Source organism: Nannospalax galili, unplaced genomic scaffold (assembly GCF_000622305.1).
Source record: "Nannospalax galili isolate Female #2095 unplaced genomic scaffold, S.galili_v1.0 scaffold879, whole genome shotgun sequence".
In the NCBI taxonomy this organism is placed as follows: Eukaryota; Metazoa; Chordata; class Mammalia; order Rodentia; family Spalacidae; genus Nannospalax; species Nannospalax galili.
Genome location: NW_008346261.1, coordinates 597,384 through 623,414, shown reverse-complemented (window position 1 = coordinate 623,414; position 26,031 = coordinate 597,384). Strand labels below are relative to the sequence as shown.

At 40.6% G+C, this 26,031-nt stretch overlaps 1 protein-coding gene across 11 annotated transcripts in view; it reads right to left on the bottom strand.

The window, feature by feature from the left end:
* Bcas3 (BCAS3 microtubule associated cell migration factor) overlaps nt 1–26,031 on the bottom strand; it is a 602,200-nt gene that overhangs the window by 244,715 nt on the left and 331,454 nt on the right. The window lies entirely within an intron of this gene.

Sequence of the window (26,031 nt, the reverse complement as noted above, 5' to 3'; positions counted from 1 at the left end):
TTGGCCTCCATGGGCAGCCTGAATACACATGGCATACACACACAGGAACATGGACACACAAAGAAATCTTTAAAAATTAAGAAGAAGCCAGGCATGGTTGCACATGCCTTTAATCCCAGGACTCGGGAGGCAGAGGCAAGCAGATCTCTGTGAGTTCAAGAACAGCCTGGTCTACACAGTGTGTTCCAGGCCAGCTGGGGCTATAGGGAGAGCCTGTGGGGGGGGGGGGAGGAGAGAGATAGGAGAGAGAGAGGAGAGAGAGAGAGGAGATTGATTCCTATCATTAAGAATGCAACTGTGCAAGCTTGAAATGTTTTCATTTCTTCAATAAATCTCCTTGTGAAAGTCTTTAAGCCATCAATTTCCTCAGACATAGTTTGCATATTCTCAATATGAAGGGTCCAAGTTGGAAATATGACTGTCACTCGTAGTTAGGAAAGAAACAGCAGAACATCACTGGAATGAGCGCAAAGCTTAGAATCCGAGCCTGCCACCCAATCTGAGTCTTTCATTAACTTTGGTTCCTTATCAAAGCCAAGAAATAATCCACCAACCCATTTAGACCATTTTAGACACTTTAGAGGTAGAGGGTAGAAGTGCCCCTAAGAAGACATTTTTCCATGCTGCTGGTACTACACTGTACAGTTCCATGACCTGCTATTTTTTTAAATATTTTTTTATTTATTATTTTTATTTTATGTGTATGTGTGTATTCCCTGCATATAGGTTAAGGGCACCCGCGCTGTGAAATGCCCGTGGGGGACAGAACAGGCTGTCGGATCCCCTGGAACTGGAATTACGGACAGTTGTTAGCTGCCATGTGGGTGCTGGGATTCAAACCCGGGTATTCTGCAAAAACAACCAGTGTTCTTAACCACTGAGCCATCTCTCCAGCCCCCATGACCTGCTATTTTAAGCAATATGTATTGGAAAGAATTTCTGAGCAGCCCAAACTAGCACAAGTAAGTAACATCGTGTCAACATGGTACCTGTGCTGGGGTAGACACACACAGGGAGGAAAGAACTGCCTGGAAAAGAACCAAACACAGGTTTTTGAGAAGGAAAAAGGTAATCTGGGGCAGGAGGAGTACCCTGGAAAAAGACAGGAAAGTCTGGAAGTTTCTGCAAACAAGCAGCATGGGTTGAAATACATTAATTGTGAAAAAATAAAACTATGCCATATAAACAAAGTTCAAATCAAACCTAAAACTTCCTCTGTGCAGTTTTGTTTAAAAAAAAAAAACAAAAAAAAAAAAAAAAGAAAAAAAAAAAACAAACAAAAAAAAACAAACACAACTTCATCAGCACTCTCCAGAGAAGAAAATGGTTTCTGGTATAAAATTGTGAATTTTTAAAAAAATTTCATATTCTTGGTCACCTTCAGTCAAAGGCGAAGGGGTATTTGTGCTAAACATTTAAGCACAATTTTTAAAGTAACATTAATGACACAAGGGCCTGGTGCTATGCTGTACAGTTCAGTGAACTCCTGCACAGATCAGCGAGATGGTTGGAAATGCCTCTCGCCGTCTGTTTTTCATCTCCAAAGTCTGTGTACTCAGTAGAGTGTGAAGAGAGCCTCTCTTCTCCTCCCAACATTCTCCCCATGGTCCTCCCCAGCCCCCACCCTCTCTCCATAGCCCCTGCAGCAGAGAACAGGAACTAGAGCAAATGCTTTTGTGAATTAAGAGATCTTGTGAGCGTAAATTTGGTCAGGCTGCTCCTTTCTGCAGGCCAGACCCCGCTGCTGCCCCAGGATGTGAACTGTCAGTTTGCATAGCTGGTGATGAGCTGCAGAACCAGCAGCAAAGGTGAAGACGGCAGAAACAAGGAAGATTCAAGACTGGTGGAAATCATTTCACAAGGAAAATTTCAGCCATCAGTGGGAGGAAGCTTTGAAAAATGCTGCCATTTCCGAGTCAGAATGAAGGAAAAATTAAATTACTGCCGGTGAGGCGAGCCAAAGTTGCATCTCCCTCCAGGGAGAGTTTTGATAATGGTAAACACTTGACAGCTGGCCTGGAGTTGCTATCTTGTTCTAACAGTTGTTATGGTCTAAATGAATATTTCTGATAAGGAAAGGGAAAGAAAATTTTAAACACTTTTATATTTTTAGGTTTTAAAGCTATGGTGGTGAGCCAAACAGGTTTGCGGCAATTTGTCCCCAAGGGTCTACCCTCAACACTGTAATGATCCCAGGCTGGGAATCTTACCAGTATCTGGATTTCAGTTAATCTGTATGAAGCAATTCTTTGATGTAAATCAACTTATTAAGAAAATACCTTTAACCTTTGGCTTCCTCAACAACTGGTAAAAACAATTGCAAAAACTGACATGAAGAAGAAAATGGTTATTTAAAATAGTCACAGATGACAGGTTAAAGAACAGGCAGAAATAGTCTATTTTCAAATGACAAGCTTCTTAAGCTGCTGAGGATTGACAATCACCAAATTTCAAACTTTCACAGATTTTATTTTTCATAAAAAATGAGCCAAACACTTCAGAAAAATAAGAGATTCAGTAACTTACATTTTAAACCTAAAAAAGGCCATTTTCTGGGTGACTGAGAATTTTTCAATATCAGGAAATGTAGAATTCCTCAAAGGGTATTTTGTTATAGGACACTTGCTCAATTCCTATATACAGAATAAGAAAACAAGTCTGAGTCATTGTCTGAAATGTTCCAGGTCTTCACAGGCATTGGATCTGTCACAGTATCTAGACATACATGTGGAAGGCTCAGAGACGGGGAGTCCCTTCCTTATATGGATTTGCTAATTGTTATGTCTTCAGACAGAGAAGTGAGGGCCTGAGAACAACCTCAGGGCTCTTGGTCTGCCTAAAAAAGAATATCCACACTCCCAAACTTACTCTGCCTCTTACATTCCACCAGGCATGAGATGGCCAGTGGCAAAGGAGGAGGGAGGGAGGGGTACACAATGCAAAAAAAGCAAAGGAGCCAATTAGCCATTTGCTAATTGTTATGTCTTCAGACAGAGAAGTGAGGGCCTGAGAACAACCTCAGGGCTCTTGGTCTGCCTAAAAAAGAATATCCACACTCCCAAACTTACTCTGCCTCTTACATTCCACCAGGCATGAGATGGCCAGTGGCAAAGGAGGAGGGAGGGAGGGGTACACAATGCAAAAAAAGCAAAGGAGCCAATTAGCCCATGGAATGAAAAAAAAAAAAAAACAGATTTTTTTTAAAGTTCACAAGATTTGATCACTTGCCTAAAATAGAAGTGGCATAGATATAAGAATTCATTACTTAGTGCACAGAAAAACTTCACTGAGCACCTACTTGATGCTCCTCCACATTGAGGATTATGTCTCTATCCAAGCAGTTTTGGGGCATGTAATTACACTCAGTAAATCACTCCGGTGGAATGGTAAGGTGTTCTATCTTTTTGTGACTTACACTTAGGAATGTGTTTGCAAGCACTATGCCCTGACCAGAGGAAAACTGACTTAGTGCACAGAAAAACTTCACTGAGCACCTACTTGATGCTCCTCCACATTGAGGATTATGTCTCTATCCAAGCAGTTTTGGGGCATGTAATTACACTCAGTAAATCACTCCGGTGGAATGGTAAGGTGTTCTATCTTTTTGTGACTTACACTTAGGAATGTGTTTGCAAGCACTATGCCCTGACCAGAGGAAAACTGTATCCAAAATCTTCCCCGCTACATACTTTAAAAAAAAAAAAAAAATCAGAAGAGCTACCTTTACTCTCTATTTGTGGGAAGTAAGAATTTCATTATTTTTTCTTCCTGAGGGACCCTGCTCTGCTTTAATATGAAAGTATATAAATTGATATTAAAGTATGGTATTTTGAGAATGTTTCAAAGTAAGGTCAAACTGGTGTTAAAAACCCTACTAGTGAAGGCTAAAATAACAGTCTGGCTGAGCAGTCTCAAGTGCAGCTGACTCCAATTACTAAGTACATCCTAGCCATGCTTTTTACCAAGAAGAACAATGCAAGCAAGTCTCTGAGTTCAAAAATAAAGTTAAAGAGAACCTACTCATAAGCCAAATTGGATAAATTATCCCAATACTGTAGCTATACAGGCCTCAGATAGTTAATTTCACATTTACCACTGAAAAAGTTGAGGGGAATTCCAAAAGAGAACGAATGCAAGGAGAAAATGTTCTTGACAAAAATCTCCAAGAGAGGGCTGCGAAGATGGCTCAGCAGTTAGCAGAATTTAATATTCTTATAAAGGATCTGTGTTCAGTTGCTAGCACCCCATCAGGTGGCTCATGACCACCTGTAATTCCAGCTCCAGGGGATTCAACGCCCTCTTCTGGCCTTCACAGGTACCTGCTCTCATGTGCACATATCCCTATCTTCATATATACATATAAATAAAAATAAAATAAAGGCTGAAGAGCTGGCTCAGCGGTTAAGAGCACCAGCTGCTCTTGCAGAGGACCTGAGTTCAGTTCCCAGCACCCACACGGCAGCTCAGACCTATCTGTAATTCCAGTTCCAAGGGATCTGATACCCACTTCTGGTCTCCATAGGCACCAGGCAGCGGGTAAACACTCATACACATAAAATAAAAATAAATCTTTAAAACTAAAATTTTTTTTTTTAAAAAGAGAATTATACATGTACTAAATATCAACAAAGTATAGGTATACGGGAAAAGGAGGGAATGAGAGGAAATGAGGGTAAATGTACTCCACTTTAATAAGACTAACCTCTGAGTAACCTCTTTCGAGGAGTACTTCTGTATGACTATTTAACAAGAATGTTCAATAAACTCATTCTGCAACATATATGACTCAATTTCCTTATAATTGTTTAAAATAGTAAGGAATCCAGTCGCCCCATCCCCACCCCAGGAAAAGACCTTGCCTGAAGAATGTAGTATTTATACACAGTAGAAGCACTCAAGGTATGCTAGATAACTGCTCCCTTCTTTTCAAAGGCTTCCAACCTTTGACAATCTTGTCTTCTTTTTTTTAGTATTTTATTTATTTTTATTTTATGTGTATAAGTGTATTGCCTGCATGTGTGTGAGTGCACCTGTGTCGTGAAATGCCTGTGTAGGTCAGAAGTGGGCATTGGATCCCCAGAACAGGAGTCATAGACAGTTGCTAGCTGCCATGTGGGTGCTGGGAACCGAACCTGGGTCCTCTGCAAGAGCAGATTGTGCTTTTAACTGCTGAGCCATCTCTCCAGTGCAGATGTTGTCCTCTATAACTGTGTTGGATCACATTTATAACTGTCCTGGAAAGCATGCAGTCCATGGGCGACAAGTAGGATATGCTTGAATTCTAAATGAACCAGTCTTATCAATTAGCACAGGTGAACTAGGATAAAGAGAAAGGGCAGTTATGATAATGAAAAGTAGCTCTGGAAACAGATCTACCAGGTTCATGCTCACACACTATACCTCTGGGGGGCAAAAATCCCTCAAATGAACAAAAGGTACATGCAGGCATTCTTTCCTTTTTTTTCTTACTTAACATTTGTCAGGATGATCGCCAGTTACAACAAAATCACGCACCATCAAACCACTATATTACAAAATTACAGACATTTTACAGGGAAAGAATGGACACAAATATCTGACTAAGAATTATCTACCTAGTTATTAAGAGTCACAAACTAGAAGCTTTCCATTGACTTTACAATGAGTTTATTCCTTTCTCTCTTTTATTTTGCATTTCCATGTTATGTAGATGGCCAAAGGGCAGGAAACTATTTCTCCAAAACAACCAAAAAAAAAAAAAATTGGAAACAGCAACTTTTATGTGACTTTGAAAGTTGTGACTCAATTGCTTTGATTATTTGGTAAATGTTTGAGTATGCTAACATCTTAAATGGAGGCGGGCATGGTGGCGCACGCCTTTAATCCCAGCACTTGGGAGGCAGAGGCAGGCAGATCTCTGTGAGTTCAAGGCCAGCCTGGTCTACATAATGAGTTCCAGGACAGCTGGGGCTACAGGGAGACCCTGTCTCAAAAAGATCCTGCTTCTAGAATAATCTCCAAACCTTCCACTCTTGCCTCCTGTTCCAACTCTTCTCTAGCATTTTCCTTCAGTCTGGTCCTAACTGCCCTCGACAGTTGGATCTTCCACAACTTCCTCTCACGTATCCCCTGCTATATATTCAAAGCAGACCCTGTCCTCCCCCTAATTAGTCCAGGATGTGTGTGCTTTGGTCCTTTACCTCTTGCCAATAGGAGTTCTTTCCCTCAATCTTCATCTTCACCTGTCAACATTCTACCTAGCCCTCAAATTCTAGGTCTAGTGGCATTCCCTTCCCAACAGAGGAAACTCTCTGATCATCTGTTAAAGCCAGCCTTTCCCTCCTCCCTCTGCCTCCAGAGAACTCTTGTTCTGTAGTCACTAAGATTTTATTGTCATCCACTGAGTTCCGAGTCTTCTGGGAGGAGGCAGCAGGCTTTCTTCACTTTTTTTTTTAACCTCTTAGACCAAGGAGCATGGCTCTGTAATCACACTGAACTATGCTGCATTATGAGATCAGGAAACCATCAGTAAGAGCATTTGAACCTCTATTCTGAGTGAGTCCACACAGGGAATCCTTAAAGTGAGCTTCCTCCATTAGCTTCACCAACACATGGTCATTATGGTTTGGGCTGCAGACAAAGCTCACACTAAGTTCAGATGATGTCTTCCCAGAAGAGAAAGGGGGCAGCCAGTCCCCTCTTAACAAAGAGAGAAGCTGAAGCAGGAAGGCACAACAACAAATAACTAAATCATATCAGAGATTCTAGTGAATTTAGGATGATATCTGGTATAAAACATTTCCCTCCTTTGTAAGAATGTACTGCTGATAAAAGTGTGTCAACTTACTATAAGGTTCCTTTTTACCTTTGTAAGTAAAATCATAGAGGCATGAAAAATACCCTGCTGAATGCCTAAATACAGCTTCCACATGTGCTAAGAGCCAAAAACAAATGTCTAATCAATACACTTTCAGATTTCAATCAAGCAAAAATCTCTTATTCCAACAATATTTCCTAAACACCCCAAACAATCAAGTCTACCACATGATCCTTATTTTCTTCACTGTCTCAGTATTGCTCCTCAATGGATCATTTATTCTGTATTAACAATAAACAAACCAAGAGAAAAAAAAATGCAAGACTGCTTAAAGAGGCTCAGAAATGCTGAAGAAACCCAAGGACGTGTGTGCGGCAGCCAAAGTGGAGTTCTCCACGCTTCACACTCGCCACAGGTGTTCAACACTGCTAGTCCATCCCAGTCTGTGGCTGGAATGTTTCTCGGATTTGAACTAAGGCTTGTGGTTTTGTCACAGTGGAGATCTGTAAAGCTGTGCTATCTGATATGACCACTAGTAGCTACCTATGACTACATTTAAACTAATTTCCAGCGTGACACAGGGCATCGCAGACCACAGCACATTTCCATCATTACAGAAAGTTCCATTAGACACTGACATCTCAATGATTACCAGTCCTACGGGTCATACTTAATGCCACTGTTCCAAGGTTGTACTGATAATGCTGTGGGTGCATTTCTTTAAAGATGATCTCCTCTCCCTGTAGCCCCACCTGGCCTGGAATTGGCTATGCAGACCAGACTAGCCTGGATCTCACTGAGATCTGCCTGCCTCTGCCTCCTGAGTGTTGGGATCAAAGGTGTATACCAACACACCTGGCATTCTCTTGATTTTTGTACACTGACAAGATCTTCATGATGATTCACAAAAGACCACACATTCCCTACCACCACAGCACTTAAAGACATGGAAAAGAAAAATGATCCAAGGACTCAAAGCAAACAACCAAGTAACCAAGACAATACCATACCACAAAGAGCCATCTTCAGCACTCTAGTTTGGATGGTGAATGTTCCCCACAGACCCGTTAAAGACTAGATTCTTAGAGATGATTTCGAACATTCAGGGGATGGAGCCTTATGCACATCCTTACAGAAACACCTTTGAAGGGGATTCTGGAACCCTGGCCTCTTCCCCTTTTGCTCCCTAGCTGATGTACTGAGCTGTACATATCCAGCTGTGCCACAAGCCCAAAGCAAAGGGGTCAATCAATCATGGTCTGGAACCTCCCAGACTGTGAGCCAAAATCAACCTTTCTTGTCATAGTTATCCCAGGCATTTTCTTCCCAGGGATGGAAAACTGACTGACGGATACATGCAGAGAACACGTGGCAGCTCTAGTGATAAGAAATACAGTATTCCATGTTTTGAACAAAAACAATGCCCTCACAATTTAGAAGCTGCTCATACCAGCCGTGACACATACAGTCCTTAGGAGGTACATGTATTTTAACCTAACAGACATCCATCATGTGGCAAACATTAGGCCTGGAGAAGCAACATGGCCAAGTAGAAGACAGAGGCTCAAAAACAAGACAAGAGCTGAGTCCTGTGTCCCTTCATAGATGCATCCCTTTTGAGTAGTCTACTGAATTGTGAACTTACAAAAAGACAAGTCAACTTCCTGTGTCTTAAGTATTAAATAAGACACTGCATATTTGATATTACTTGTATAGTATGCGATATAATCAAATACACCAGCAATGACTGTAGACACAAAACCCACTAAAATAATGCCATCAGCAATAACAATAAGCCATGTCTTTTAAAACAGTTCTACTGAGATATAATTCATGACCCACACATTTGAAGTACACAATTCACTGTGAATAAAATATCTTAATAACTTGCCATTCATTCAGCACCCACATGGGCCACATTGATAGTTTCTAGGCCAGTGGTTTTAAAATGGGAGAATTTTTCCCATCAGGGGACATTATCAGTGCTTGGAGACATTTGGGGAAAGAGGGCTACCCAAACAGCAGGGATGCTAAGTCGAGGGATGCCAAACAGTGTCGCAGTGCCTAGGACAGGCTGACAACCAAGAATAACTCAATTCAAAACATCATGCTCAGGCTGAAAGACCTTGTTCTAGAGACAAAAACATATTACTGGTCTTGAAAGCTTACTGTGTGGTAAGGAACACAAGGCTGAACCAAAGCTATACCCAGGATCCTAGATGGGACTACCAAGAAAAGCAAGGGATGCTTAAGCTATCATACTGGAAGACCAATAGAAATTCTCCAGAGTACTCAGGACCAGAAGGAACAACTTCATTCGTGCAGAGGTGGTGGCAGGGAAAACAGATATATAGAATGCACGTTGGAGTCGAGGAAGTGCCAGTCATCCAGAATGGTAAGGGACGGAGGGGCCTAGGAGGCTCTGCACATCACAGGAGTAAAGGGTTCAGAGCTGACCTTAGAGTTGGCAAGCACCTTCTATAAAGAACCAGGCAGGAAGAATGGCTGGTCCACGTGGTGTCTGTTACAACTGCTCAACTCTGCTACCAAAGTGCGACAGACAGCACACGGATGCCAAACACGACTGCCCTCCATTAAAACTTCGTTGATGAGTACTAAAATTTGAATTTTATTGAATTTTCAGGATTTATAAAAAAACTATTCTCCCTTTGATTTTTTTTTCCTACCAAGTAAAAATGTGAAACTGTTCTTAGCCCGTAGGCTGTACATGAACAGGTGGTGGCAGTAAATCGCCAAGCCCTGCTACAGTGTGCATACAGGATTTCAAGGTGACAACTTTTGCTTGTCTGGAAGCATGGACCATTGTCTAACTGTTTCTGCTGAAGAACAAATGAACATAGGCTTAGGACTTGTCATTAGCTTCTTTGTAATGCTTGCAATGAGATGGTATGTGAACTCAAATGAATAAAAAGCTCATTTCAGGCCACTGTGGTGAAATGACATTTACCTAATGCAGATATAAATTTCATGTTAATTAGTGGGTACTTGACATGATGTAATCTGATTAGTGCAGTAAAGGCAGCCTTCAAATAGGTCCCCAGAACTAACACAGTGTGTCTGTGAGTTAAGAGAACTGGCGGAGGTGACAAGCAGCAGCAGCTATTGGGAAGCCTAGCCATCTGCTCTAATGAAAAGAGTACGAACCACCTGACAGTGTCACTGTACCAGTTATGACAGAGGCACCTGACACATCACACAGTACCGCAGTACGCTCATCTACAGGGCAGATTTTGCCTCATGTCAGACTTGGGAAACGTCAAGCTACTCCAAGATAGGAGCCTGATACTATGAACTCAAATTGTGAAGAAAATGTATGTCTTTTGCTAATATTAATTTTTGAGACAAGGTTTTGTTATGTAGTCCAGACTAGCCTAGAACTCGTAATTTTCCTGCCTCAGCCTCCTCAGTGCTAGGAATGCAGATAGGGGTCAGCATGCCTGGCCTGATTTTAATTTTTATTAAAGAAGCTGTTTAAGAGAAAAGTAGAACATGAACCTGTACCATAGTTCTTTCAAAAACTCATTTCTTCATGATACAAATTTTTATCACTAAAAAGGAGCCAGGTGTAGTCTTGTTATCAGTAAGGTCACTTGAAATCTAAAAATTAGTGTTTCGGGTCCTTCACTGGGCTCTTTATAAGTACTGAAATCTTTGAGGTGCTATTTGACCTTTCTTAGGGACAATACAATGATGACCAAAGAAGGATTAGATAAAGTATTTAAAGATTAAAGGATGTATTTTTATTATTTTTATTTATGTGTATATGTCTGTGTGTGTATTTATGTATATGCTGCTACCCAGAGAGGTCAGAAAAGGGGATCAGATTCCTCAGAGCTGGATTACAGGTGGTTGTGAGCTGTCCAGCTCTGGAAGGGCAGCAAGTATTCTTAACTACTTAGCCATCTCTCTAGCCTCCAGGTGTTTGTAAATTTAATTACAAATAATTATACATAATTAGATAATCTATGTTCAATTAATGTTAGCTTTCATTAACTTGAAATGTCATTACAATTACAACTTCAGTTTGTTTCTCTCTAAAATGTTCTAGCATGAGTTTTCCCAACTACTAAAACCAAAGTGATCTAGAAATTGTCCAGCCTGATACTCTCATTTTAAAGATTTATTTTGAGTTACGTGCATACGTGTATGTCTGTGCACAAGTATGTGCACATGAGTGCAACTGCCCATGGAGGCCAAAGAGGAATCACATGCCTTGGAGCTGCAGTTACAGGTGGCTGTGAGCTGCCCAATATGGGTGCTGGGAACTGACCCCAGGTCCTCTGCATGAACACTACATGCTCTTAATCACTGCGCCATTTCTCCAGTCCGAAATTCTCATTTTAAAAATGAATTAATTGGCCAGGCGTGGTGGCGCACACCTTTAATCCCAGCACTTGGGAGGCAGAGGCAGGTGGATCTTTGTGAGTTCAAGGCCAGCCTGGTCTACGTAGTGAGTTCCAGGTCAGCTGGGGCTATAAGGAGACCCTGTCTTAAAAAAGACCAAAGAAAAAGAATTAATTGGCTCGGCATGGTGCTGTACACCTTTAATGCCAGCACTCAGGAGGTAGAGCCAGATGGTTCTCTGTGGGTTTGAGGCCAGCTTGGTCTACACAGCAAGTTACAGGCCAGACAGAGCTAGATAATGAGGACCTGTCTCAAAACAAAATTAGTTAACAAATTCACAGGAGGAGGTAACACATGATATAAAAACTAAAATATAAGCCAGGCATGGCAGTGCACGCATGTAGTGCCAGCACTTGGGAGGCAGAGGCAGGCAGATCTCTGTGAGTTCAAGGCCAGCCTGGTCTACATAGTGAGTTCCAGAAAAGCTGGGGTTACAGGGAGACCCTGCTTCAAAAAGACAAAAAAAAGTAAAAGCTAGGCTTGGGAGGGTGTTGGGGAGGTGGACACAAAGATTAGTTAAAGGTATAAGGGTGCAGTTGGATAGGAGAAATAACTTGTAATGCTCTATAGCACAGTAGAACTGTAGTTGCTAATGACTAACTGAATATTTAAAAACAGCAGACAGGATTTTGAGTGATGCCAACACAAAGAAATGATAAACATTAATGAGTTTAAGGATGTGACAATTAATCCAATCTGATCATTACAGTGAATATAAGTATTGAAAAGTCATACCATATCCTCAAAATGTTTAATTACTATGTGCCAACCAAAGCAACAACAACAACAAAAACCAGAGCCCTGGAACCAGATCAGCACAGTGCTGGTAGTTCTGGGTCTTGCCTCTATCAGCCTACCAATGGTAGGCACATTATTTAATTTCTCCGAGTTTCAATTTCTTCATTTATAAAATGAAATCTAAATAAGATAGCGTGCATGAAGCACGGAGCACAGTGACTAACACATATATTCTAAATCAATACATGTTCCTGTTACTATTGATCTCACCTATTTTGGAATTATATTTCTTCCATGGCTTTCCAGAAGACATATGTGTACATTACTCCTATGTTAATTCCGAACTTGATTGATTCTTATCCACCTACACATATTTACTTTGTAATTCAGGCAAATTCTCTCTCTCTCCTTTTCTATAATGACTCTTTAGTATATTCCTGAATTTTAAATTCCTTGCAGTCTTCAAATGCTTCCTTCTCTACAATACTACTTGGTCAATTATAGAAACTGTATACTGACCTGTCTACAATATACTATGATAAAGTGTACATAGTAAAGAATACAGGACAGTAATTTTTGGAGGTTCCAGACCATTTTCAAGGCAATGATTATCACAGAAGGCATCCTTCCAAATCAATTGCTTCAAGAGGCTTGGGAAATAAACTATTTCCTCTTCCTTTTTTTCTGTTTTTTCTTATGGGTTCCCAGATCCTCAAAGAAAGATTCAGATGTCCATGAAATCTTAATATGCCTGTTTAAAGCCAGGAAAAACAAAGAAGAATATGCTAGTATTTCAGACTGGAAGTATTTGAGGTAGAATTTGGTTTAGTCAAAAATTACTAAGTCTCTCGTCCCTCCAACAGAGAACTAATGTTCACTGGCTCATATTTGCATGGAATCCTACTACCCTGGAGCATGCTCCTAAAGTAATTCTAGAAACTTGGCTGTAAGTTCAGCAGTCTAAATCTTCATCTCCTGGCACATGGACAGCAGAAAGTTTTGGCTCTTTCTCCAGACCTCGCACTTGACATCATTTAGCCTAGACTTAGACCCTAGCTGACCTTGCCTTTGTACTTGGGGAAGAGTTTAATCCTTAAGACAGACCCAGCCTCAGTAGAACCTGACATGTGTGTGAAAGGTCTCACCCAACTCTTCTCAATTTTTAAGCTCTGATGTTTGTGAAAAGGGGGTGATGTCAAACACTTCCTTTGATTTGAGAAATGTTAGACATCACTCATTGTTCTCCCCCCTTCCTCCTTTTTTGGGGTTCTTTTTGCTTTAGTTTTTGCTTAAGACAGAGGTAAAAACTCTCAAAGGGTGACAGGCCTAACTTTAAAGGCTTCTTTCACACTACTGATTCTTCTTATCAGTTTGTTCATTTGACTGGGTTAGATTCAAATTTTCCCCTAGTCTTGGATATTTGACAAAGTTCTCCAATTACAGTGAGACTTTTTACACACACACACAAACAAAAACAAAAACAAAAACAAATCCACTTGATAGGATTAGAAACTACTGCCTGCCTCTTAGACTCAAATCTTTGAGTAGGTCAGGTTATAAATCAGAGGTGGGGGCATCTTCCTATTCCTGGTAAAGAGCATCTCATCACCATGGATGGGAAGGGAGGCCTCTGCCTTCTACTTAGCTTGCCTTCTTTCGCCTCCACTTTACTTCCTAGGCATTTAACAAAGTAAGCAGGTACACATAGTTCGTCTGTCTTGCTCTTTAGACCACTTCATATATTCAAGGTTCTCCCCCTTTCTCCCAGGTGTTCTGTAGGTGATATTTTGGCCAATCGGTGAAATTTTCAGATTCATTGTATAAATTTACCACAATTAATCTGTAGCCTTAGCATTGATTCCAGCATTAGAGAACCTTCTGAAAGAAAACACAATCTGGGGAGAGCGGGGGGTTGGTGTGTGCGGTAATATAGATGGTGGCTCACCCACCTTCAGATTTGTTAAATGTTCAAAAGGCCAAGTTCAAAAAAATGGTATTTATCTGCAAAGTTCCTACTTGTTCTCAAGTAATTGTGGACTGGTGTCTTTAGTTATGGAGTGATTTTGAAACTTTGACCTAGTCATGGTTAAAATTACCGAGTGGACCAGAATTGATTTTTTTTTTTCTGTCAGCATTCTGTCTTGTGAAAATAATAAGGGAAGGTGATTATAGGTACCTGACATCAGATTTAGTAAAAATCACTAGGAAAAAAAAAAAACCAGAAGTGTGATTTAATGATCTGAGAAATTAGGCAAAAGTGTCAAGTCTGAAGAATTTTAAAATGGTTATAGGTCAAAGCATTAAAAACTTCTTTGGGGATGGAGTAGCTACAAGGGAAGCATGGGAAGGTATCCGCCAGGGGTTAATTGCAACCCTGCATGAAAAGCAGTTAACAAGTGAGAATTAGAACACCCAGGAGGAAAAGAAAACTGTTTCCAGTGCCATGAGAAATAAACAACGGAGAAGAAATATTTCCCTTGGCTACCAGGACCTCCTTCTCAAAAGCTCAGAGGAGCTACAGGGGATGCCAAGGACTGGTTCTCTCAACTCCCTCTGAAACATTTGTCTTCATTACCACTCTTTCTAATCAGGGCTCCTTCATGAGTGTTTCTGCTCAGCCCCTGAGGGGTAGCTCTGGTCTGCGATAAATCAGAACCCACACCACAAGTCACTAATCAGCACTCTCCGGGAAAGAAAAACAGAGAAGTGCCGACCACTACAGGCTGAAAGGGCCAAAGGCTCAGCCTCAAGGAAGAAAAAAGTCCGTGAAGGAGCAACAGGACACCAAGGCTGAGGATTTGTTTTTAAATTGCAAGCAAAAATTGGTCAGACTTAATTATAGAAGTTTGGAATATCATTTCATTTTAACTACGATATGATCATGAATTTGTTTAATGAATTGTAATTTGTAGCTTCAATAACTTTCACACGTAAATCAAAACTTAGTGAGCCCAGGAAAGAGGAACCGCAGATAAAATAATTAAAACCATCAAAACCTCTTTGTTGTCTGTATACAGTGATATCATTAAGAAATAAACCATCCCAGGTAAGAACCCACTGATGCATGTGCTGTGGTGGTCACTTAAATGGAATTAGGATCATAAAATTATAAACACAAAGTACTTTCTTAATTGGAAAGTATTTTAGAAATATTTGTTAAATGTCAACAAATCTGGTTAGTGGCAGTTTCCTCTACATACTAGGATTCTCTGCAATGTACATATGACTCTAGATCTTATGCATGGGTCAAAAGCTAATAAAGTAATACCAATTACAGAGAGGTAGCAAAATGAAAAAACAGAATATGATTTATTGATTGATTTAATTGTCTGAAATAGGTTCTCACTATGTAGCTCAAGTTGGAACTCATTCTGAGGTCCACGACGGTCTCAACCTCACAATCCTACCACCTTGGCCTCCCACATACTGGGATCACAAATGTACCCCAATGCCCAGGCTCTGAGTCTTATTTCTTTATCTCCAAAATACATTTTACATAGCTCTTATGCTCAGTGTTGAACTGCTAAAATATCCCATAAATTCAAGGTATTTTTAAATTTGAATTTTTTCTGGGTATTAATGGGCTAAAGAGCTAACAGGATTCATGTAAATAGAAAAGAATTAATTTTTTAAAGGAAAACAAATATGAATTATGACAATATTTCTATGGCTCTAGGCTACAAACTCTGACATGGAATCATCCCAGAGATGTGATCACAGCTTACTATGCAAATTAGTAAGCTCAGAGTTGGGCCCAAGACTTCCAGAACTGATGCTACCATGTCCAATGTGAAATTTAAAACATACTTTGCTCTGTCTGTTGTTAGAAAGTGTACATGGCATGGGTTCCAGGAAGAAATAACGGGTAGCACTTAGCCAAATACCTACTGCTCATTACTGGTGGTAATGCCATCACACTGACCCGGTAGCCAGAGTTACTGCTGTTCGAACTTCCCTGGCATCCTGTAAAGTTTGGTGGCGAGATGATGCCATCTCTCCACATGGCCTGGCCAGCATGGGCCCTGTTCTCTATACTGAAGAATGCCATTTTATGGTAGTCAAGAGACATGAGTAAGTATCTGTACCATTCCAACTCTACTGAAGTGACTATGAAACATAATTAAGGAACTGGCAGCCATGAAAGTGAAGCCCACACTCTGAATCAAGACCAAACAGCCCCTGCTTTCCCCATCTAAACTGACAGTCTGCACCTGTCAGGATTCTGGGATGAGAATCTATCAGAAGCTATTCAGAGAAACATTTAGAAGTCAGAACCACAGCTGCTTGGAGCCAAATGTACTACATAGTGAGGATTCTTAGGGGCATGGCATTGAAGAAGCACAGCTCAAAATCTCTATTCAAAACATGTGAAGTTTGTGTTCTAAAATAGCAAGAAAAGGGCTTAAGGACAGGCGTGACTCAGCAAAAGCTGAATTCTAGTATGAAGTTTCTAATGATTTATACATGACAAACTGGGGAAAGAGGCCGGGTTACAGAGTCTAATGGCTGTGGGACCAATTTGGATACTTGAGCAGCACACTGGGAAAGAAGGAATTAAGAATCAGTTGTATGGTTTTTCTGATGAATGGGGTCTTTGGCTATATTGATTATTCTTTTGGCTATAAGAGAGTTAATGATTACAAGTAAATTGTACTGCATAGTTTCTCATAATTAATTAGGAAGACATTTTGTTTTTTTAAGGAGCTCTGGGAGTTAGAATAGAGAGAAAAATACTTGTGTGATGATGATTAAATATTGATAACCATTTGAATGAGCTTTACGTGTTTACAGTGAATTAAGAATCAGTCACATAAACTCAGTAAAAGGTAAATATGGGTTTTTCAGCTGTCTACCAAGTGTGTGGTTACAACAACTGGGCAGATGCCGTGGTGGCAGCACCCAATATGCTCAGGCTGGGAAATGCCAGCTGTCAGTGATGGTGGCAGAGTGTGGGTGACAAGGCTGTCGAATTCAACACCACCTTTACCAACAAAATTAACAAAGCAAGAAGCACTGCAAACAAGGGCATTCTCCTGAGTACCCACAGGATTTTCCTTTTCATTTGACGTTTGCAATTAAGTCTCATATAACGGAATGATCTGCTGTGAGTAATGATTAAGTCTGGCTCCTTATAGACATTTGAGAGATGAAATAAAGTAAATAGTAGTCTCTAAAATATAGATGAGGAAAGAAAGAGAAGTCCTTAGGTTAATAAAAGGTATAAAACTAAAGCTCTAAAACGTAGACTTGGAACCCTCATCAGCAGGACCTTCTTCTCCAGCACACAGCCCAAGAACAGCACAGCCCTGCGCTATGCTTCCAGAGGGCGTCAGGGATGTGGAGAACCCTAGAAGTTGAAAATCCACTCTGGCTGCTATAAAGCAGCCCAATTCAGACATATCCTCATTCCTGACAAATACCCACCCACCAGTAGGGCTGGGAGACACATGGCAGCCAGAACAAGTTGTCAAAACTGATCATTATAAAACATCCATCTTCTGAAAGTACAACCTTTGCTCAATGCAATGTCTTCCTTGGAAGAGCACTCTTCAGAGAGCTATAAAAAGGTGGTCAAAACAGATGAGGCTCACTCTTGTAGTCTTGGCTAACAACCATGTTCAAAATGTAAAGGTAAAGGTGGCGGAATGTTTAGCAACAACCAAGAAAGGGACTCATCTGTTATGGTCCTCTACTTCAAAGAAATTCTTAATTTTTAGCACTTCCCTTTCAAGAAAAGTTCTCTGGCCTTCTTCCCTCTTTCATTTCCATTCCTACTCTGTACCCTTCCCTCACATCCCTTGAGGAGTGCTACATGGCCCAGGCTTCATGGGAAGTTCACAGCTATTTGCCTGATCTCATGATCCTCTATCAAAACAGCACTCTCAAAAGTGCTTCCTGTCTCACTCTACACTTGCGTGAGTGTTTCCTTGGCTCCATCAGCTGCCAAACTGAATCCCTTTGGTGGAGAACTGGCAAGAACTCAATATAGCCCTGTCCCCCCTCTCCACCTTGGGCCTGACATCCAGAAGTGACTTAGGAAGCACTCTAATGGTTACCAAATTTTTGGAAACTGACTTAGCTTTCCTGGGCTAGCCATGTGTTTAGGAGAGATGGAATCACTAATCATCACTTGACCTTGCAACAGACCAAGAGTTGATTTTTTTTTTTGGGGGGGGGGAAGGAACCAACTAACATTGTGATGTAAAAGCACAATCATATTGGGAGGGGACTGTAGACATGCTGCTTTCCAGATGTTTGACACGACAGTACAGAGGCAGCATAAAGGAAAGTTAACAGGTCCTGTCATAAACTCTGTTGGGTTGCTGGCTTGCTCTCTTTCCACATCCTTTCTACAACTGCTGGGGACTTTGTGTGGCTGTCAAGTGACTTAGGATAGAGAACTGAAAGTCCGTCCACCACTTGTCAACTTCTGTCCTTGAAATATAGAAGCTTTTCAATATGTGTCACTGCATATAGCAATGAACTCGGCATAATTTGCTTTAATATTTACTGGTGCCCTCATACCCTCTTCATTTAATTACCTTGTGCACCAACAAAATAAAGCTAGGGACCTGAATGGGGCTCTGCATAGTCCACTAAACAGCCCCGCTGACTATGAACTAAGGATAAAATCTGACTGAAGTCAGATCATGGCACTGCTCAGGCCGTCCTCATGTGGGGCTTTGCTTCTACATACTCATCCTTGATACACACTCCTACTGGTGGAAGGCTTCCAAAAGAAAACCAGATTTAGTTGTCAGATTTACAGTGTCAAGGAATCTCCAAAATGAATGAGTTCTTTAAAAGAAAAGCCAAACTTGGGGTAATTACATTCAAATTCCTTAATCACATTTTCCAAGCTCAGTGGGAATTGTGGTGTTTCTATTGTGGAATATCTTCTCTAAAGCCACACAAATGCAGTGCAGATTTTTCCTTCAAAGAGCTATCTAACAGAAGGACTTCCCCTGGGCACAGTGTGATTTGCAAGAGTGTAATCCTTAAGCTATCCTTTTCACACAGCTAGAGGCTATATGTGAGTGTGCAAAAAAAAATTTTTTTTGAGACAGGGTCTCCCTGTAGCCCCAGCTGGCTTGGAAATCACTCTGTAGACCAGACTGTCCTTGACCTCACAGAGATCTGCCTGCCTGTGCCTCTCAAGTGCTGGGTGGGATTAAAGACATGCACCACCATGCCTGGCCTGAGTGTACAATTTTTAATATCATCCTCTCACTTTTAATCCCCTTCCCCCTCACCAAAAAAAAAAAAGAAAGAAAAAAGAAAAATAGAAGGAAGAGAGAGGTTGTGGGGAGGAGCTGGGGGAGGAAGGACACTGGAGAAGCAACTGATAAGCAGTAGTTTGCAGACAATGATGGGCACTAAGAGCTTAAATATACTTTATCTGAAATGACTGGGCTCAGGGGTACTTTATATTTTGTAATATTTAAACATTCCTAATTGACTAAGAATTCCTAATCAAAAAACCAAAATGCTCCAAAATCCAAAATGTTCTGAGCACCACACAGGTGGATTTCAGATTAGGGGCCACTCATTCTTCTCTGCAGTTTGGTAGTACTTGCTTATTTCCCAACTCTGGGAACATAAGACAACTGTATCTCCCAAACCCCATGAAGTTCAGTCTATCTGTCTCCAACAGGACTTTCTACAATGATGGAAATGTTCTATACCTTGTGCTGCTCCATAGGGCAATGTGTCCAATGAAAATGAGAAACTAAATTACAAGTAGGAAAATGTAGCCAGTGGCTATTCTATTAGACAAAATCATTTTAGCCCATGAGCTATGAACAGAAATGACCACTGAGAGACCACTCCTGTCATGGTCACCTGAGAATTCAGTAGTAAAACCTTTATCAACCCAAGTCTTTGAAAAGAGATACAATCAGGGATAGATAATATTTAGCAAAAACCTAGCCAGAGAAGTCACTAAATGTACAAGTGATAAAACCTAGAAAATACTGAACTTTGTAAAGACCATGTGGCTCAAATACTATCCATGAAAATGTCAAGGACCTTCAGCCTTATGAGTGATGGTTAGAGAGGAAGAAGTGTAGGAGACACAGCTATTCAACAGACTGCTGACCTATTTGTTAAAGGTCTGCCATAATATAAAACTAAGTGCTTATGATAAAGGAAGTTAACACTGGGCATTTTGCTATCTGCTTGGAGAAATAACGCCAAAAGAAATCTTAACACATTTTATAATCTTGTTACAGCATAAGTAGCACATTCCGGCATTCAAAGTGCTGAGGATATGCATTTATAATGTTTCCCACAAAGAGGAAAACCTCCTAGTCCTGAAAGAGTTAAGAGACCAAAATTAGACACAGTTCATGTTAAAGGTTAGAAGAATAATCAGTCACTTGAAAAACACTACATAAACATTTTTCCGGATGCAATTTTCAGTCCAAGGATACATTTCCCAGTAGAAATCAGCAGCTAAAAAGGAAATCATTTCGTCTCCATAAGTGCCAAATTGTATCCTGATTTTTCCTGGTCTGGCTCAACTTTCAAAACTAGTGGTTCAACTTCTGCAATCTTTCACCCAATGACTATATAAACACATCTCTACAAGACAGACATAATCCTTGGGTGGGCCAATTTATGTTGGATTATGAAAATACTTAAAATACAAAATCGTGTAATGACTGTTAGCCTTCAGTTTTTACTAAAAGGAAAGAAAAAAGTCATTTAATATAAGCACTGGTTCATATGAAGATAAGGGAACACATACACTTGCCCCCCCGCCAACTATCTTAGAAAATAAACGCTGATGATTCACTAAAGCATTGTCTTATACTCTGGCTGGTGCTATTTAACAACTTGCAAACACAGTTCTGAGGCACCCACATGCAACACAGTGACCCACAAAAGTGAAGAGAATTAAACTGCTCACAACAGGCAAGGGAAAATTCTCACCCTTGGAAGTATGCTGGATTTTTTCCTATTTGGTCAGAGGTTACAGAAACATTAGTTTTAAGGATAAAGTAATCTTAAGTAAAAACCAAAAGATTCATTCAGAATTTATCGCTGCCTCCAATCCATATATATCTCATATTGTACAGAATTCCCCATAACACGACTCAAGCAGAATCTCAACCCCATACCTAGGAGAAATCATAAATTTAAAATCTTCGTGGAAAAGTAAACTCTGTTTTTCCACTTCTTCATTGAAATTCTAGAGGTTTTACAGCCAACTACAAGAGGCACCCTGAAAAGTCCATCTCCAGCATTTGGCATGTGGATGGGAAGAATTTTAACTTTTCCTCCAATGGATAAAGTTATGTAAAAGAAGACATTTTGGAAGTCTTTGGAGAGTACAGAATAAATCATAGCTGTAAGAGCTGGAAAAGTTTGGTTGAGCGTAAAGAGATTTTCACATCTGTGTCTATACATTCCTGCCTTGGGAATAATGTATCTCTGAAACCATTCATGGAAAAACACTGTAAGTACGCCATCCTTCACTAAGCAAAACTTAAAAGCTACATTTGCAAACATGGCATTTTCATCAGATGTTATTTAGAATTACATCAAATATCATACAATTGTATAATAAAAATGACTTTTGCCAAAACCGCTTAGAGTGACAACAAAGCAAATTATTTCAAATAGCTGAGAGGACGTTTCACCATTTAGAGTGTAGATATGAATAATCTCCTGGTGTCCAGATTAGCCTCATCCTGGCTCTGACAAAGGAAAGCTACTAAAGCAGTGTGCAGGGTGGGGATACACACACATAACCCACATGCTTCAGTGCCAAGAAGTTGCCGAGTGCCACACTTCTCTAATTCAAAAACTGTAACCAACTACAAGAACATATTGGGAAAGCATCTTCCTGTTCAACTGGATAGCTCTGCCCAAACCAGCATGAAGTATTTAATTAAATATTTTCATTTAAATGTAATGCATTTGAGGCCAGCCTGGGCAACACAGTGAAACACTTAGGGGAAAAAAAAAAAGTAATAGAAATATAAAGCTTTGTATGTTCTTTTCTGAAATCAGAAAATCTTCAATTCTGCAAACAATACCCATCTACATATGAAGACATTCAAACTAAAAATTGGAGGTTGATTATTTAAATCTATCTTTTGAGTTCAAATATTTTGCATTCCTTTCTGATTTAAGACGCTCTCTTCTGAAAGCCACCATTATTTCTAGGTGAAGAAAGAAAAGGGAATTTGTCTTCCTTCCCTCCACTCCCTGCTCGGCTCTGCTATTGTCACCTGTATCTATTTCCAGGAAGCCAATATTCATTAGGGTTAATCTGCCTACTAAATGAATAAACAAAGGATTTCTCTGTCACTAAGAGGCCAGGTGAGCCGATAGCATCTTCTAACACAGAAAATCATCTGTACCGTACTATTCAGGAAATTACCTGCTGCAACCCCACACCTGGGATCGTTTGGCAGGCAGATCAGTAATGCTGAGTAACATATAGAAAATGGACTAGAACTACTTTTTTCAAAGGACTAGAAATCTCCCATGTTTCAGAACTGAAGAACATCTTTTATGTATCTAAGTTTCACCAAGGAAAATTAGAGAAGAAAGGAGGAGGAGGAGGAGGAGGAGGCAGAGGAGGCGAGGAGGAGGAGGAGGAGGAGGAGGAGGAGGAGACAGCTGTGGCCACTTTTCTTCCCCACTCCACTCCCCTCAACCTCAAAAAACAGAACAACAAAAAAGAACCAGGGGATGTGAGAGTCAATGCCAAAATATCAACAGTGTGGATGAAGATCCTAGATATAGCATCCCACATCTCTGTGGATGGCCAACAACAGCATGAGTTTAAAAAACTAAGGAAGGTGTGGTGTTAAGTTATAATACATACTTTATAGAATGATAAGTTCAGACTAGGAAAAGCTACATGAACTTGGTGGTTAAAAATGACAGGCTAAACCAGGCATGGTGGTGGACGCCTGTAGTCCCAGCACTTGGGAGGCAGAGGCAGGCAGATCTCTGTGAGTTCAAGGCCAGCCTGGTCTACATAGTGAGTTCCAGGACAGCTGGGGCTACAGGGAGACCCTGCTTCAAAAAGACAAAAAAAAAAAAAAAAAAAGAAGGAAAATAAAAAAAAAAAAAAAAAAAAAAAAAAAAAAAAAAAAAAAGACAGGATAAAGAACCCAAGACCAACCATTTGTTGATGTATTAAATTAATAAAAGACCACCCCTTGTTTCAACATGTGCGGCAAATGCCTAGGTCTTACTCCCCCCGAGAAATGACTTTTCTAGCTAAATAATCCAATAGGAAACCACTGGTGTTAAGTAAACAAACACAAAACAATGAAAAATAAATGAGGTCAAAGATATTTGATCTCCCTCCAGATTGAGAGTGGGGGGGGGGAGGATACATTCCTTGATATAGATTCTAAGTAACACTCAATAGACTGAAAACTATATTGTATAGGCAGAACTAGAGCCTGAGGATTGAATGGACTACAGAGATGATACTGCAAGGACAAAACTCATTCATAAAACTGGGGAACACATAGTGATTAGGGATGATTCCCTGCGGAAACTTCGGTTCAGTTCTTTAGAAGGGCCTGAGTATAAAACAGAATGAAACAAGACCAGATCTGTCAGCCACTGTGTCAGGGAGAATCAACCAAAACACTCTTTTGACATGTGGCCCTTTAGGTTGCCGACACGGATGCTGTTGCTTTATTCAGCTTCTAATAATAAACTTGCAGAAAAAGAGCCAAAATACTGGGTGGATTTCAGATCATTCTCTAGAGGGACTAGAAACTAGAGAAGACTGAAAAAGACTGAGGAAGAGGGTTAGCCGGCATTTAATGAGTACTTACTGTATGTCAAGCCTCATATGAAAAGGACTGGGCTTGCTCAGAATGACACAAAGCAGACACACTGTCCATATAAGCAGTGTTGTCGCTACTATTTCTGAAAGCAGCTTTTCAGCTTCACAAGGGACTCCTGGTTTGTTTTCATATTGCATATGATGGCTCGATATCAGATAAGACAAAGCTGTTGAGAGGCATGTCCACCTGGAGGAGCGAGGTCATCAACTGGGAAGCTTCACATATGCACTGTGCTTCAGAAAACGTGGGGTAGAAAGAGGCAGAATGCACTGGCTCAAAACGTGGGATCTGTTGGGCCAGGTTTTCCAGAGATAAACCATTTAAACATAAATCAGAGTAAATGCAGACTGCATGTGAATTCCAACAGCCGTCAGCCTGCATTGTTGTATTGACAACAGATGCTATAGAGGAGTGCCATATACATAGACTGAAATTTATTTTTTGCTGAGAGGGTTTTTTGGAGTATGTTGGAAAATTCGGCATGTCAGTTTAAGGAAATGAGTATGATTTCCCTTTTAAGAACCTAAAAAACATATGGGAGCAAGACAATGTTTGTCCTGACCTGCCAAAATCCTGTGGTGCTCATCCTGGTCCATACTGCATTCCTGAGTACGAACACTCACACTGGGGTCTGCCCATCAGCAGATGTGTGAAAATTCATGTACCGGAGAACTCCCTTGAGGCCCCACATCTGAGGAATCTCCTCAGTAACCCTGGTTCCAGCCAATGGCGAAGGGATGGTTCCAAGCTGAGTATACCTTCCTCTAAGCTAGTGTCTGGACAGAAGAATTCAACTGGAGGGTTTGATACCTGGCTCAAAACCAACAGGAGCCTCCTGTATTCTACTTACAATTCTCAAGCCACATGAGATGCTGCTAACCCTTTCCTTACAGAGACATTTCTAGCACCCAAATTTGTCCACTTGGAATGAATCAATGGAAAAGCCACATATATGATTTTGCATTGTTCTGTTTTGAAGTTTATTTATTATTTTTATTTTATGTGTATGCTTATATTGCCTGCATGTAGGTAAGTGCAACTGCATCATGCAATGCCTGTGGAGGTCAGAAGAGGCTGTCAGATCCCCTGGGACTGGAGTTACGGACAGTTGTTAGCTGCCATGTGGGTGCTGGGATTCGAACCCAGGTCTTCTGCAAGAACAAACAGTGTTCTTAACAGCTAAGCCATCTCTCCAGCCCCATGATTTTGCTTTGTAAGATTTATTTTACTCCGCCCCCCGTGTGTGTGTGTGTGTGTGTGTGTGTGTGTGTGTGTGTGTTCATGTTCATTGAGTGTGGGTGCCCTCAAAGCATAGAAGAGAGGGCATCGGATCCCCTGGAGCTGGAGTTACAGATGATTGTAAGCCACCTGACATAGGTGCTAGGAATGAATTCAGGTCTTCTGCAAGAGCGGTAAATGCACTTAACCATTTGTCGTCTCTCCAACCCTCTAAAACATGATTTTAGTTTTGATTAAAACTAGAATAAGACTTTATATGATACTGTCTTTTGTTCATTATTTTGACTGGGTCAAATAATATGCTTAAAATATCTAGGCAACCAAAATGCCTTTGCATTTTAGACAAATTTTAGATTCATTTAATTAATTTACTTAATGTTTTATTTTTATTTTATGTGTGTGTTTTGCCTGCACATATGTAAGGGCACCCGTGTCATGCAATGCCAAGGCCAGAGGAGGGCCACTGGATTCCCTGGACCTGGAGTTGCAGATGGTAGGTAGCTGCCATGTGGGTGCTGGGAATCAAATCCAGGTCCTCTGCAAGAGCAGTCAGTGCTCTTAACCACTGAGCCATATCTCCAGCCCCTCAATGTCTAGTAAGTAATTCTCAGCTACTTAAGTCTTCAGATGCAGTAAGGAATAATTTCCTCAACATTCTAAATCTGTTTTTTTTCCCCAAAGGGCAGTATTAAAATTCTCAATTTGGAAATATCTACACTAAAAGAACAGTCTCCATATTCAGAATGCAATATATGCATATCCTTCCATCACTTTGTAGAGATTCAGGTTTTTTAAAAAATATTTATCCGGGGCTGGAGAGATGGCTCAATGGTTAAGAACACTGGTTGTTCTTGCAGAAGACCCGGGTTCTAATCCCAGCACCCACATGGCAGCCAACAACTGTCCATAACTCCAGTCCCAGGGGATCCGACAGCCTCTTCTGACCTCCACGGGCATTGCACGACACAGGTGCCTCCATGCAGGCAATACATGCATACATAATAATAA